The 12,324-nt window shown below is 41.4% G+C and overlaps 1 long non-coding RNA gene across 1 annotated transcript in view; it reads right to left on the bottom strand.

Moving 5' to 3' along the window:
* The window catches only part of LOC123379261, a 35,902-nt gene extending 23,818 nt beyond the window's left edge, over positions 1-12,084 (bottom strand). Inside the window, exons 1-2 of the long non-coding RNA XR_006583515.1 lie at positions 11,883-12,084; positions 9,284-9,451 (exon numbers count right to left, since the gene is read on the bottom strand). This is a non-coding gene — a long non-coding RNA (uncharacterized LOC123379261). The remainder of the gene's footprint in view (positions 1-9,283; positions 9,452-11,882) is intronic.
* Positions 12,085-12,324: the final 240 nt, after the last annotated feature.

Below are 12,324 nucleotides of genomic sequence, written 5' to 3'. Positions count from 1 at the left end.
AAGTCAACTCCACAACTGGAACAGGAGTTCAAGTTGCAGTGGATACATTTAGATGTTAATATGCATCATTTTTAAATCTTCAATTCTGCATTTAAAATGCTATTGTAAAATCACTTAAGAATTTAAAACTTTTTAAAGATTTTCTGTATTTACTTATAAAAGTCAATGCATGTATTAGATACAAAATTCTCTCATACAACCAATGCTGACATTATTTCAACTAAAGTGACATAAACCCACATACAGAAACTCACCCTGGCTGTGCAGGAGGGAAAAGAAGGAATTATGAACAATTACAATCTATAGTGGGGACAGTTTGTGGGGTGAGTGGTAGGTCTATAAACGTACAAATACCTCCATAACCTTTGAGAGTATTAAGGTTAGCAACCAGGCTCCAGCCCTAAGAAATTTCCCAACTGGTGTGCTGAGAGGCAGAACAATGCTGGTAACTTACATGCTAACATAACACAGAATGTTGTTCACAGTTGAGTCGCCCTCCAACTGAAGCAAGACTGTATATAAAGTGAAATTTCTTTTTCTCTTTCTCCCTCCTTCCTGCTTTCCTTTCTATCTTCCCTCCTTCCTTCTTCTTTTCATTCTTATGATACCATGGGGAAAGGCAAGTATAACTGAGGTCCTGTGACTAGTTTATGGCTCCGTCTCCCATTTTATGATTTTTGGCTTACTACATTTCCATACCTTTGATTGCTCCTTACATAATATTTATTTACTTGCTCCTATGACCTCCAAAATGGAAATGTCAAAGTTCTAGCCAATAAATGCACCAGGGAACGTTTTTCCCTCATGCACACATGAAAATAGAGTAGCCGTGTTTCTAGGTTGCTCCACTTTACTTCTGGTAGTCAACATGCAGACAGGAAAGCATTCATTCCTGAGATTTGTCAGGGAGTGAACCAGTGCCAACACACCTCCACCCATATTGCACCAAGAGATTTCATCTGTCCTCTAAAAAGCTCTCTGGCCAGAAATTCAAGACAAAGTCAGCAGCAGTTGAATACCTCACTCTTCAAGTCAAATTAAACCTAGTGGCAAACAGTAACATCTGAGAGAGAAAGGGGAAAACCCCTTTCCTTTTATTCATTTTTTTTAAATTTTTAAGTTTATTTATTATTTTGAGAAAGAGAGTGCAAGTAGGGGAGGGGCAGGGAGAGAGAGGGAGAGAGAGAGAGAATCCCAGGCAGTCTCTGCATCGTCTGCATGGATCCCGATATGGGGCTCGAACTCACAAACCGTGAGATCGTGACCTGAGTCAAACTTGGGTGCTTACCCGACTGAGCCACCCAGGTGTCCCCAAACCCCTTTCCTTTTAAACTGTGGGATATATATTCTTCAGTCCTAAAAGGTAATCAAACTAAAGTCCTTCTTGAAGGCTGTTTGCCCTGATCCAAGCCTTAGAGATAAGCTTTCCCATCATCTATAAATTTGCAATGGAGACCAAATAATTTTTCAAATATTAAAATAATAAGTAATTTTCTTACTAAGATCTCCAATGGACAAATTGCAATAATCCTTAATCATCTGTTGCAACTTTAATTTCCCAGATGTGTATGAAAGTAAAGTATTCATGAAAAGTATGAATCTGCAGTCCACTAAGACCTCTCTTAGATTTGCTAGAAAAATCTCAGTAAACTTGAGAAATAATTTTTACTTTTTTCTATAAATATAAAAGTAAATCTTTCTACCATTTTTCTGGCTATTGCATGCAATTACAAACTAAAAAGTAAAGGAGATACGGGCGTGGGAAAGGGGATATAGGTGCAGTGGTAAACACAAGTTTTTAACCCAGAATTCCCAAAGAGAAACATTACTTTCACAAGACAGATGTTTCAGTTATTGTTCAAAAGATGGGCGGAATTTATACCCTGATAAATCCATTGGTTTAGCCCTGCTCACAATGCGCCCTTAATCTCTCAAGGCAATGGTACCTATATACACAATCACTACCACAGCAGGTGCAGCAGGAGTAGATAGAGAGAACAGGCAGCATGCTAATAAGGAGACGGTTAGAAAACTGCAATCTGTCGAGCCCTGGAAAAGAAATGTGGTCATGAGCAAATTCAGCCTGCAATCAGAGACAGAGTTTTCTTGGTATGGGTCTGAATGATAATGATGAGCCCAGACATATGCTGCCCTCCTTCCTCACTTTTCAAATAGAAAGGATGTTTTTGCTCCTCCTACAGCACTGGAAACATTATAATAATACTTTACACTGACAACTGGCTCATCTCCCCTCTAAATCAGAGGAGGTGTGTCCTTTCCTCTAACACAAAGGGGAAAGTTATACTCATGATCTAACAAACAGTATAATTCAGTCCTGATCTTTTTTCTTTTTCTTTCTTCTCTTTCAACCTTGGAGAAGAGCCAACATGTGCAGCTAAAAAAGAATAATGCAAGCAAGCCAAAGAAAAAGGTTGTAAAGCAAATCAGATATTTAATAAAGAAAGGAAAAGGCCATTTCAATGCAGATTCAATTAGTTTCAAGTCCAAAGGTTTCCCACAGGTCCCCAGCAAAGACCTGTGAGTTATACTGAGTGAGGTTCAGATGCCCCTTTTTAAAAAGAACTAGGACATATCCCTGTGGTCCCTGACATAGGCAGGAAAACTGATTTAGTGGCCTAATTCCATTCTCAAAATTCGAAACTCCAGTATTGCATTGGTGCCTTCTGGGCATTTTCCTGACATTTCACTGATGCTAAACTGTTCTCCATTTGGCTTTTTACAAATTGATACATATAGCTGGGAGCACAAACATGTGTAAAGGTAAATTTACTATCCAAACTCTTGAATGAAGAAAGACAAACTGTGGAGGAAAGAAAACTAAAAAAGAGAAATCAGACTTAGCTTTAAAGGGGGCATGGGGGCATCATGATGTACTAACTAACACCTAAGATGATCTTAAACACAAAGACAGCAGGTCATTCAAAGAATGCAGCTGCCAGGAAGTGGCTTGGAGGAACATGGTGTAATTTCCATCCACTTCCTCATCCCTTGTAACTTAAATCGCACAGTTGATGCTCTTCTGTTTTATGTGAAGCATTTTGCACATGCGTGTCCAAACAATCCTGTTCTGTGTCCCGCCCCATGGGACAGCTGCCTCAGCCACTCCCATGTATAAATTATGGAGCTGCCACAAAATTCAGATGATTCAAATTCAATCTGTTATATATCAGGATCCACCTATGATTTGTAAGCTACTTGTAAGTCACCGGAGTGCAAACCCTCCTGCCGAATATCTAAATGGCTAAGGGCAGAGGGCAAGGGAGAGATGACCATAAGCTCGAAGCAGCAAAGAGGTGGTGGTTTGGAGCATCGCTACAGCTAGGGCCACACGAAAGGCAAGCAGAGTGACATGTTATTCAGTAGATTCTTCTGAGAAAGCAATGTATAGACTCTTTGAGGACATGAGAGGGTAGAAGGTGAAGAATATACTTGAATTAGACTTCATGTCCAGAAGTTGTAAGTAGCGACAAAGATGTGTTTCAATGTACTTTTTGTGTGTGTGTTTGTATAGGGTAGGATTCATTTACAGAGTAAGGATTTAAAGCAAGCAAAGACAGTCATAGGTCCTGCTTTAAGCTTGGTCGTTTGAAACTGACCCTGAGAGAGGGGCTGCGTGTAGGAGGTTACTGCAAGGCCCCTCTGGAATGAGGGTGGTAAAGGAGAGTGGCAGACTGAGCAGTGGGAGAAGCTGATGGCAATGCAGTTGCAGCAGAGGACCCGGCCAGTCCCATGGGCAGCTCTAGATTAAGGTGGCCCTTCAGATTGATCCCAGATTGAAGCAAGGGTTCTGGGCGCTTATACTTCCCCCAAATGACCGGTCATTAGATGTTCTCCAGAGACAGGGTTAAGAAGATGAAAAAACAACCCTCAGCACTACTCTGCCTGGCCCCTGGGCTTCAGGACCAGGGCTTTACTAAAGAGCTTTGAGTTAGGCCCCATGATGAAAATGTGTACAATGGAACAATTCTGCCTGAAGAAAATCGAGTTAAAGTTTTGCAACTCAAAAAGACGTGTCCTGACGAGTTGCTCTCCACCTTGTTCAAAACATTTCTAAACTTCTGGTTGAGAGATATTTAGGCTACATCCAACAAAGAGCTCCTACAAGTATGAGGATATTAAAATCCCTAATCAGCCGCCAAAAGGAGTATGGATGCTCCTTTTCCAGAAGGATCTCAGGTGAAATAGCTACCCATAAGTAGAGGTTGTGATAGGTTAAACAGACATTTCTCTTCCTTCTTTTTTTTTCTTTTGTTTTTTAACAGTAGCCCAGGAAATACGTGAGGAACAATAACATGTCAAATATAAACTGGATATTATGATAATTCACAGAATTTACTTGTTACCATTTAGCACCATAGTTTTTGTATTCAAGATTTTCTCCCTCTCTCTCTCTCTCTCTCTTTCTCTGTGTGTGTGTGTCTTACCAGTTATTTTTCAAAGTTTAGTCAGAAAGACAATCATACGGAGAAGATGCTTTTTAAAAATACAGATTCAACCCAAACTTTCTAAATCAAAACCTCTGGCAGTGAAGTCTGAAAATCTGTATCTTTAATAAGCTCTCAAGGTGTCATAATATATCAGCAATACTACTGTAGAACTTAAAATTACCAGGGCAAAAAGTTTTGTATAACCCTTTGGACTCCAAGTCCCGTCCCCCAGGGGGCAGAAAGTTAAGCCTGAGCATTTGATCCCTGCTTTCTGTGCCAACTCCGAGAGCTGCTCTGGCCCCCAGCTTTAAGGCTCAACCCAGGTTTGGAGGACGTTGGCAGAGAAGCCAGCTCCTCCTCATGGCTACAGCCCCTCTTGTCTACACCGCAGCCATAGGTCGACCAGTAATGTGATCGGTTCCAGATGATCCTACATGGCAGCAGCTGAATTCCTCAAGTTTCCTTCCAGATCGAAGTTATACTCCTCAAGTCACATTGCTCTACAGGTGCAGCTTCCCCCAACTCTTATCATAAGCTAATCTTCTCCTGTAGTTACTCGCCGTCACATTTGAACTCTTGCCTCTCGTGGCAAATAGGAAGGAAAAAAGAAGCACGGAAAACGTGGCTACCGAGCAAGTCAGAAAATTTTGAAGTTTCTCTTTTAAATAATCGAAAGGTACCTGCTGTGAGGCAATTCTGAAGCTTAAAAGAGAGACTGTCTGGGCCACAGTGTCTCTCTGTTGGTTACCTTACCCTGCCAGGAAACAGGACTGCCAGATATGCCAAAAAAATACCTCAAAATGGGGCACTGTTTTATGGGGCTTTGGCAATACATCATCTCCATTCCATAGGTGAGTTTTATATGGTTGACTGGGGATGGGAGAAAATGTAATCTTCCTGATTAATGACTCATTGCTGCAAGAAGTCTGCTCTGGTAAGGGATACTTTCCACTTCTACCTTCATCACGCATTTTAAGCATAGAGAGAAACGGGGACCCGCATAATTTCAACAATGCAATGTAGGTACATATTTTCAACAACAAAGGGGAAAGTTCCTTTTTCATTTTGCTTGTAAAGACATGGGCTAACACGGTTGATCAAGATCCCTTCTCAAATATTAAGTGTCGAGAGGAAAAGACAGTTTAAATGTTTATACATTTTTTACCGGCTTTCCGTACTCCACGGTCTTTCATCTCCTAAGAAAACCCCAGCACACCTGTGTTTCACATGAGAGCGGCTCTCACCCAGCAGGTACATTTAGAGAAAAGAATCTGTCAGCACACTAATAACAGTCCTGACAAGGGAGGGAGGAAACGCTGCCAGCACCATAGGAAATACTATCTCTGGGAAATTAAAAGTATACTGCAGTGTGCATGGTGTATGTGTGTTTATGATCTTGTTTCTTTCACTGGCAATAGCTCCTGTCAATCCATGAATTCTCTATTATGAATGAAATAGGAAATTGTTTCAGTATTAAAAAGTCCCAGCTGGATGTTAAACCAACAGCATGGTGATTTTAAACTCAAGCTTAGATAACTCTTGCTTTATGCTTCTTTGAGCTGAAAAGGAAATAGGGTACTCTCCACAACAGATGCAATACTGAGGAGAAAAGTGTAAAAAGCAACAGCCATTTGCCAAATTTTGTGCATGAGTTTTGTTTTGTGAAGGGGGAGAATTTTCTAGAAAAAAAGAGAGACTATGGAGTCTTATGATCCACCTTCTACCAAAGGTCAATGACCTAGTTGCCAAGAAAGCTCTAGGGAAATTGGAGGAGGAAACAGAGAATGTGTAGTTGCTGGGAGGTCAGAAGCAGAGGAAATACCACAGAAATGTAAGCATGCTATGCCCTCGATCAGATACACGTAGTAGCAGTTACTAGAACTGCCATTATGCATTGGAGCCAGTAACTGGCCACCAAAAGCAGTCCTCTTGCATTGTGGCTGGACACTCAGCAGCTCAGCAGAAGACTATTTCACAGGCTGCTGGGAGGCTAGAGGTGGCTTAATCCTCCGTGGAATAACGTGTGAGAAGCAATGGATTCCTGGTCTGGAGCTGAAGGCATGTGCACCCCTGTGTTTCCCTGACCTTCCCACAGGCTGGAATACAGATATGCCTGTGACCACTATGGATCTTACAGACAAGTGTGACACAGTAAGATGGAATGAATCTGTGATCCTGAATGGCTACAAGGAGCAAAGCTAACCTAAAGTAAAGAAAAACAAATGTGTTTATTTCCCTGCCATGTTTTTGAGCCTCTTTGTAACTATAACTTACTTTCACCCTAACTAGTACACATTATAACATTTTGAAACTAAGGTCTTAGAACAGAAGGAAAGAGACCTCAGAAGACACTCGTTTTCTCAGTTTACCATTGACATTACCAAATTTTAGAGTATTCTGTTTTAAAGGCAATAATACAATGATTATTTCCTGAGAGTTTACACAAGGCACATTTACAAATTAGGAGAAGGAACGCTATAATATGTTTTCCAAAAATAAATTATTCTAGATTTATCAAAAATGAAATGGTCCTTGAAAAGTTGTCAACAGTCAAAACTATATTAACCACAGATGTGTTCAGCCACCACAGCCATAGATGAAACAGTACTGTTATGGGCTAAATTGCCTCCCCCTTCCCCAAATACATATGTTGAAGCCCTAACTCCCAAGTACCTCAGCATGTTGCTACACTTGGAGATACAGTCCTTTAAGGATGCAAGTAAGGTAGAATAAGGTCATTAGAGTGGGCCCTACTGTATTAGGACTGGTTTCCTTATAAGAAGAGATTACCAAACAGACATACAGAGATACCATATGGAAGACACAAGGAGAAGGCAGCCATGTGCAAGCTAAAGAGAGAGCCCTCAGAAGAAATCAACCCTGCCAACACCTTTATGTTGGATATCCAACCTCCAGAACTGTGAGACAATAAATTTCTGTTGTTTAAGCCACCCAATCTGATGGCCCTTTGTTATGACAGCTCCAGAAGACTAGCACAGGTATGTCAATGCCAAACGTTTTTTCTTTTCAGTCAGAACTAGGGAGAGATTCTTTGGGTTCTTCAAACTAGCAAAGAGAGAACTTGTTCATACTTTGTATCTGAACTTTCAAAACAATTCTATACACTCCCCATAGCAAGTTTGGATCCATGCCTTATGCTATATTCAAAAGTAAACTCCAGATAGGTTAAAGATCTAAAATATAAGAAAATAAAATGCAGAAAGCCATCTTTGTAGCCTCAGAGTGGAGAAAGACTTTTTGGACACGAAGCTAAATCCTCAAATCCCAATGTCAAAGTTGGATGGGTTTAATTTCATTAAAATGAAGAATTAGAGTTCAATGAAAGATACCCTAGAAAAAGCTAACAGATTAGTGGAGATTCTAAAGCCAAAGGATACCTGCAATATCCTCCCCTCCAAAAACAAAAACAAAAGACAACCCCTGCAAATCAACAAGAAAACAGTGCAATACCTAAGAGGAAAATGGGTGAAGGATATGAATAAATAAATCTCAGAGAAAGGCCAGATGTCTAAAAGGTATATGAAGAAAAACTCAATCAACATCTTTAGCAACAAAAATACTGGAAGTTTAACCATCGATGACTTTTCCACATTGTCCATTAGAATTGCAAAAACTTGGGTCACCAGAGTGGCTGGCTCAGTCAGTTAAGCATCCAACTCTTGATTTCAGTTCAGGTCATGATCTCATGGTGGGGAAATCAAACCCCATGTCAGGATCTGAGCTTGGCATGGAGCTTGCTTAAGATTCTCTCTCTCTCTCTCTCTCTCTCTCTCTCTCTCTCTCTCTCTCTCCTCTGTCTCTCTCTCTCTCTCTCTCTCTCCCTCTCCCCCTTCCTTCACTCTCGTTATCTCTCTCTCAAAAACAAACTGCAAACACTAGAACACTAAATAATATCCAGTGTTGGAGAGGATATGGGAATGACAGAAACTATTAGATACTATTGAAGGGAATATAGATTCGTCCAATATTCTGGAAAGCAATCTAAAGGGACTAGGGAAACTAAGTATAAGATGTCCTTTGATTCAGCAATGGGTACAGTAGTCCCCCCTTATCTGTGGAAGCTATGATCCTCAGTGGATGCCTGAAACCACAGATAGGACTGAATCCTACATATACTATGTTTTTCCCCCTAGGCATTCATATCTATTACAAAGTTCAATTTTTTTAAATTTTATTTTCAACTTTTTTTATTTATTTTTGGAACAGAGAGAGACAGAGCATGAACGGGGGAGGGGCAGAGAGAGAGGGAGACACAGAATCGGAAACAGGCTCCAGGCTCCGAGCCATCAGCCCAGAGCCTGACGCGGGGCTCGAACTCACGGACCGCGAGATCGTGACCTGGCTGAAGTCGGACGCTTAACCGACTGTGCCACCCAGGCGCCCCACAAAGTTCAATTTATAACTTAAGCATGGTAAGAGATAAACAACAATAATAATAGACAAATTATAAAAATATATTGTAATAAAAGTTATGTGCATGTGGTATCTTTTTCTAAAAATATCTTATTTTTAATTTTTTTTCTTTTTGTACGTTTATTAATTTATTTTGAGAGAGAGGGATAGAGAGCGAGCGAGAAGGGGTGGGCAGGCAGTGAGAGAGAGAGAGGGAGAGAGAGAGAGAGAGAGAGAGAGAGAGAGAGAGAGAGAATCTCAAGCAGGCCCCACACTGTCAGCCTAGAGCCCAATGTGGGTCTCGAACTCACAAACCATGAGTTCATGACCTGAGCCAAAATCAAGAGTTGGAGGCGTAAGTGACTGAGCCACCCAGGAGTCCCTAAAAAATATCTTATTGTACTATATCACAGTATACTCACCCTTCTTCTTGTGATAATGTGAGATGATAAAATGCCTGCACAGTGAGATAGGTGAGGTGAACAACGTAGGCATCATGAGGTAGCATTAGGCTATTATTGAGCTTCTGACAATTTGTCACAAGGAGGATCATCTGCTTCCAGCGAAAGGTCGACCATGGGGAACTGAAACTGCGGAGAAAGAAACCACCAATGAGGGCGGACTATGGTATATATCTCAAGAATTCTCACATACAGATTGAGAAGATGTGCCTGGATTTACCTGGCTGTATTATCTATGATGTGGAAGTGAGAAACAATGCCCATCCTTAGGGGAAAGGATAAGTAAAACGAGGTGGAGACAACTATGAAGATATTATACATTATCTAATACAACCAACTGTATATAGAGCAACAGAGATCTAAATCACAAGTTGTTGAGTATTTGCAGCACTATTCCATTTATTAAAACACATACGAGGGCGCCTGGGTGGCTCAGTTGGTTAAGAAGTCGACTTTTGATTTCGGCTCCGGTTATGATCTCAGGGTTCCTGAGTTTGAACCATAAGCAGGGCTCTGCACTAACAGCAAGGGGCCTGCTTCAGATCCTTTGTCTCTCTCTCTCTCTGTCCCTTCCCCACTCGCACATACACGTTTTCTTTCTCAAAAATAAATAAATGTTAAAAAAAAGTCTTTAAAGGACATTCCTACAAAACCCATATTTTCCAAAGGATATATAAATTAAACATATTGTGGTGTTTGCCTTCTAGAGGAGAAGAATGGGTGGGAACTGGGAACTAAGAGAAAAATTAGAATAGAGTCTTGTATGCACCAATAATGTTATACTAAAAACCAAGGAGTATAATTAGCTCGTTTCTGCACCTGAGATTTAAATACACACACACACACACACACACACACACACACACACACATACAACAAAACCTCTCCCCAAGTTCCTCCTGTATTTTTCAGCACATTATTCCAGCAACCTAAGTCTTGAATGAGGATACTGGAATTAACCAGACAGTTGCCTAATCTTATTAAACACTTTTGGTTATACTATCTCTGTATTCACAATCCCTGGGGTAATTTGTCGCCTCCTCCCAGGGATAGTCGGCATTTGGCAATGTCTGTAAAAAAGTTTTTGGTTGTCACCACTCAGGGATTGGGTGCTACTGGCACCTAGTGAGCAGGGGCCAGGGATGCTGCTAAACATACTGCAATGAACGAGACAGGCAACAGAGAAGCATCCCTTACCAAATATCAGTAGTGCTGAGATTGGGAACCCCTATAGTCTCTACACATCCTCACTGCATTTTTCCATTTACTTCTTCGGTCTTTGAGAGGCTGTCCTTCAAGCTGACCAAGATACTCCTTTCCCCTTTCCCATCCTACTCTCCTACTTACTCTCCTTCCATCGTTGCCCGCTTCTACTCTTCTTTTATTTCTGCTCAAGCACAATCAACAGTCTTAGTTTGCCTCTTTCCCCGTAGTAGTCATTAATCTATTAAATACCACACTGCTTTTAATTGCTCATACAAAGACTGTGAATGAGATAAAATGATAGTAAGCCATTAATAATTCAAGAAAAGTAATTGATAAAGTGCCTCTCACTCCCTTTCCTCTTCTTCCTTATGAGTTGCTCCCCCACACACCCATCTATTAAAATAGGAAGGCTATCCAATTTGAGATTCACTGAGGGCCTCTACTAAATCTTCATGAATTAGGTGAAGGAGCTAACAAATGTCTTAGAAGTAACAGTTAAAAAACAGACTGAGCCAGAGGGGGTCAGAAGCCAAGGTGGCAGTGGGGTGGTGATTGAGCTTCAGTCATTGGATGTTTGATGCTTGAGAGTCCTCCACTGAAACCAGAGAAAGGCAAAGAGCAGAGAGAGTGACTGTATCTGACTTTTTAAACTGAACTCCAAAATTCTCTGAGCAACAGAACTGGCCCAATGTGTACCAGGTGGGATTTAAGTGTAAATGAAAGGACTGATTTTCAGATAATGGAGACAGTTAAAACATTGAATTTCGAAGTTATGGATGTCCTGCTTTGTTGGACTTCGTTAATTTTTTTAAGTACTCGGGTACACAGTGTTACAGTCCAATTTAGGCTAATGAGCAGATCAAAATTCTTAAGAGCTGTGATTTGTGTTTTCATGCATTTTCCTTGAAGTGTTAATTGCCATTTGACAGCTTGTCCCTTAGGCATTCACATCTCTTCTTCAGTACCTTGGAGGTTAAATTATCAATTATCCCCAAAAGACTCTTTTTACAGCTCTTCAACATAATCCTGTTTTCTGTCCTTGATGAAGCTAATGGTGGCAGTGGGTTTTTTGTTTTGTTTTGTTTTTTATTTTGTCTCTTTGGGTTTTGGGGGTTTGTTTGTTTTTTAGAAACAAAAGGAAAAGTTTGGAAGGTCTCTGGAGAGACATTATCCTCCCTGTTTTATTCAGTCTGAGCAGTAGAAATACGAATATGTTCAGATCTCAAGGCAGTCTTTTTTCTTCTACACATACATTCCTAATTTTTATGAATCATGTGGACCTGAATTATTTTTTTAATAAACAAATATTAAGAGAGAAGAAAGGCAGGAAATATGGGGCACAATTGCACGTTACCCTAAGGTACGTCCGCATCCGAAGTACCCAGGAATTAAATCACCCTTATAGCTTTTAGAAATCACACTCCTGTCTCTTTAATAAACTGTAAGCGAGAAGAGGGCGGGCCTCCAGAGTGCCGAAGGTTCTGATTGGTCCGACTGGCAGGAAGTGGGCGGTGAAAGCGTGGCTTCTGTTGGTGTCCGAGGCTGCTGGGTGAGAGGCCGAGGCCTGGCTGGGCGTCTGGACGCTGTGCCGTAGCTTCAAATCGCGGGAGTGGGAACGGAGGGTGCAAAACGGGGTCCCTTCATCGCTGTGGGCGCGGGGCCCTGACAGCCTTTTCGCGGAGGTGCAGCGCCCTTGCAGCCGGGCCACGATCGGCGCGGGGTCCACTCAGACCACCAAGACCGCGGGGTGTCCCAGGAGCTGCAAGGAAGGTGTTGCCCGGCGGCTTGCCCCTGCC

This window comes from Felis catus, chromosome C1 (assembly GCF_018350175.1).
Source record: "Felis catus isolate Fca126 chromosome C1, F.catus_Fca126_mat1.0, whole genome shotgun sequence".
In the NCBI taxonomy this organism is placed as follows: Eukaryota; Metazoa; Chordata; class Mammalia; order Carnivora; family Felidae; genus Felis; species Felis catus.
This window is presented reverse-complemented; position numbering and strand designations above follow the sequence as displayed.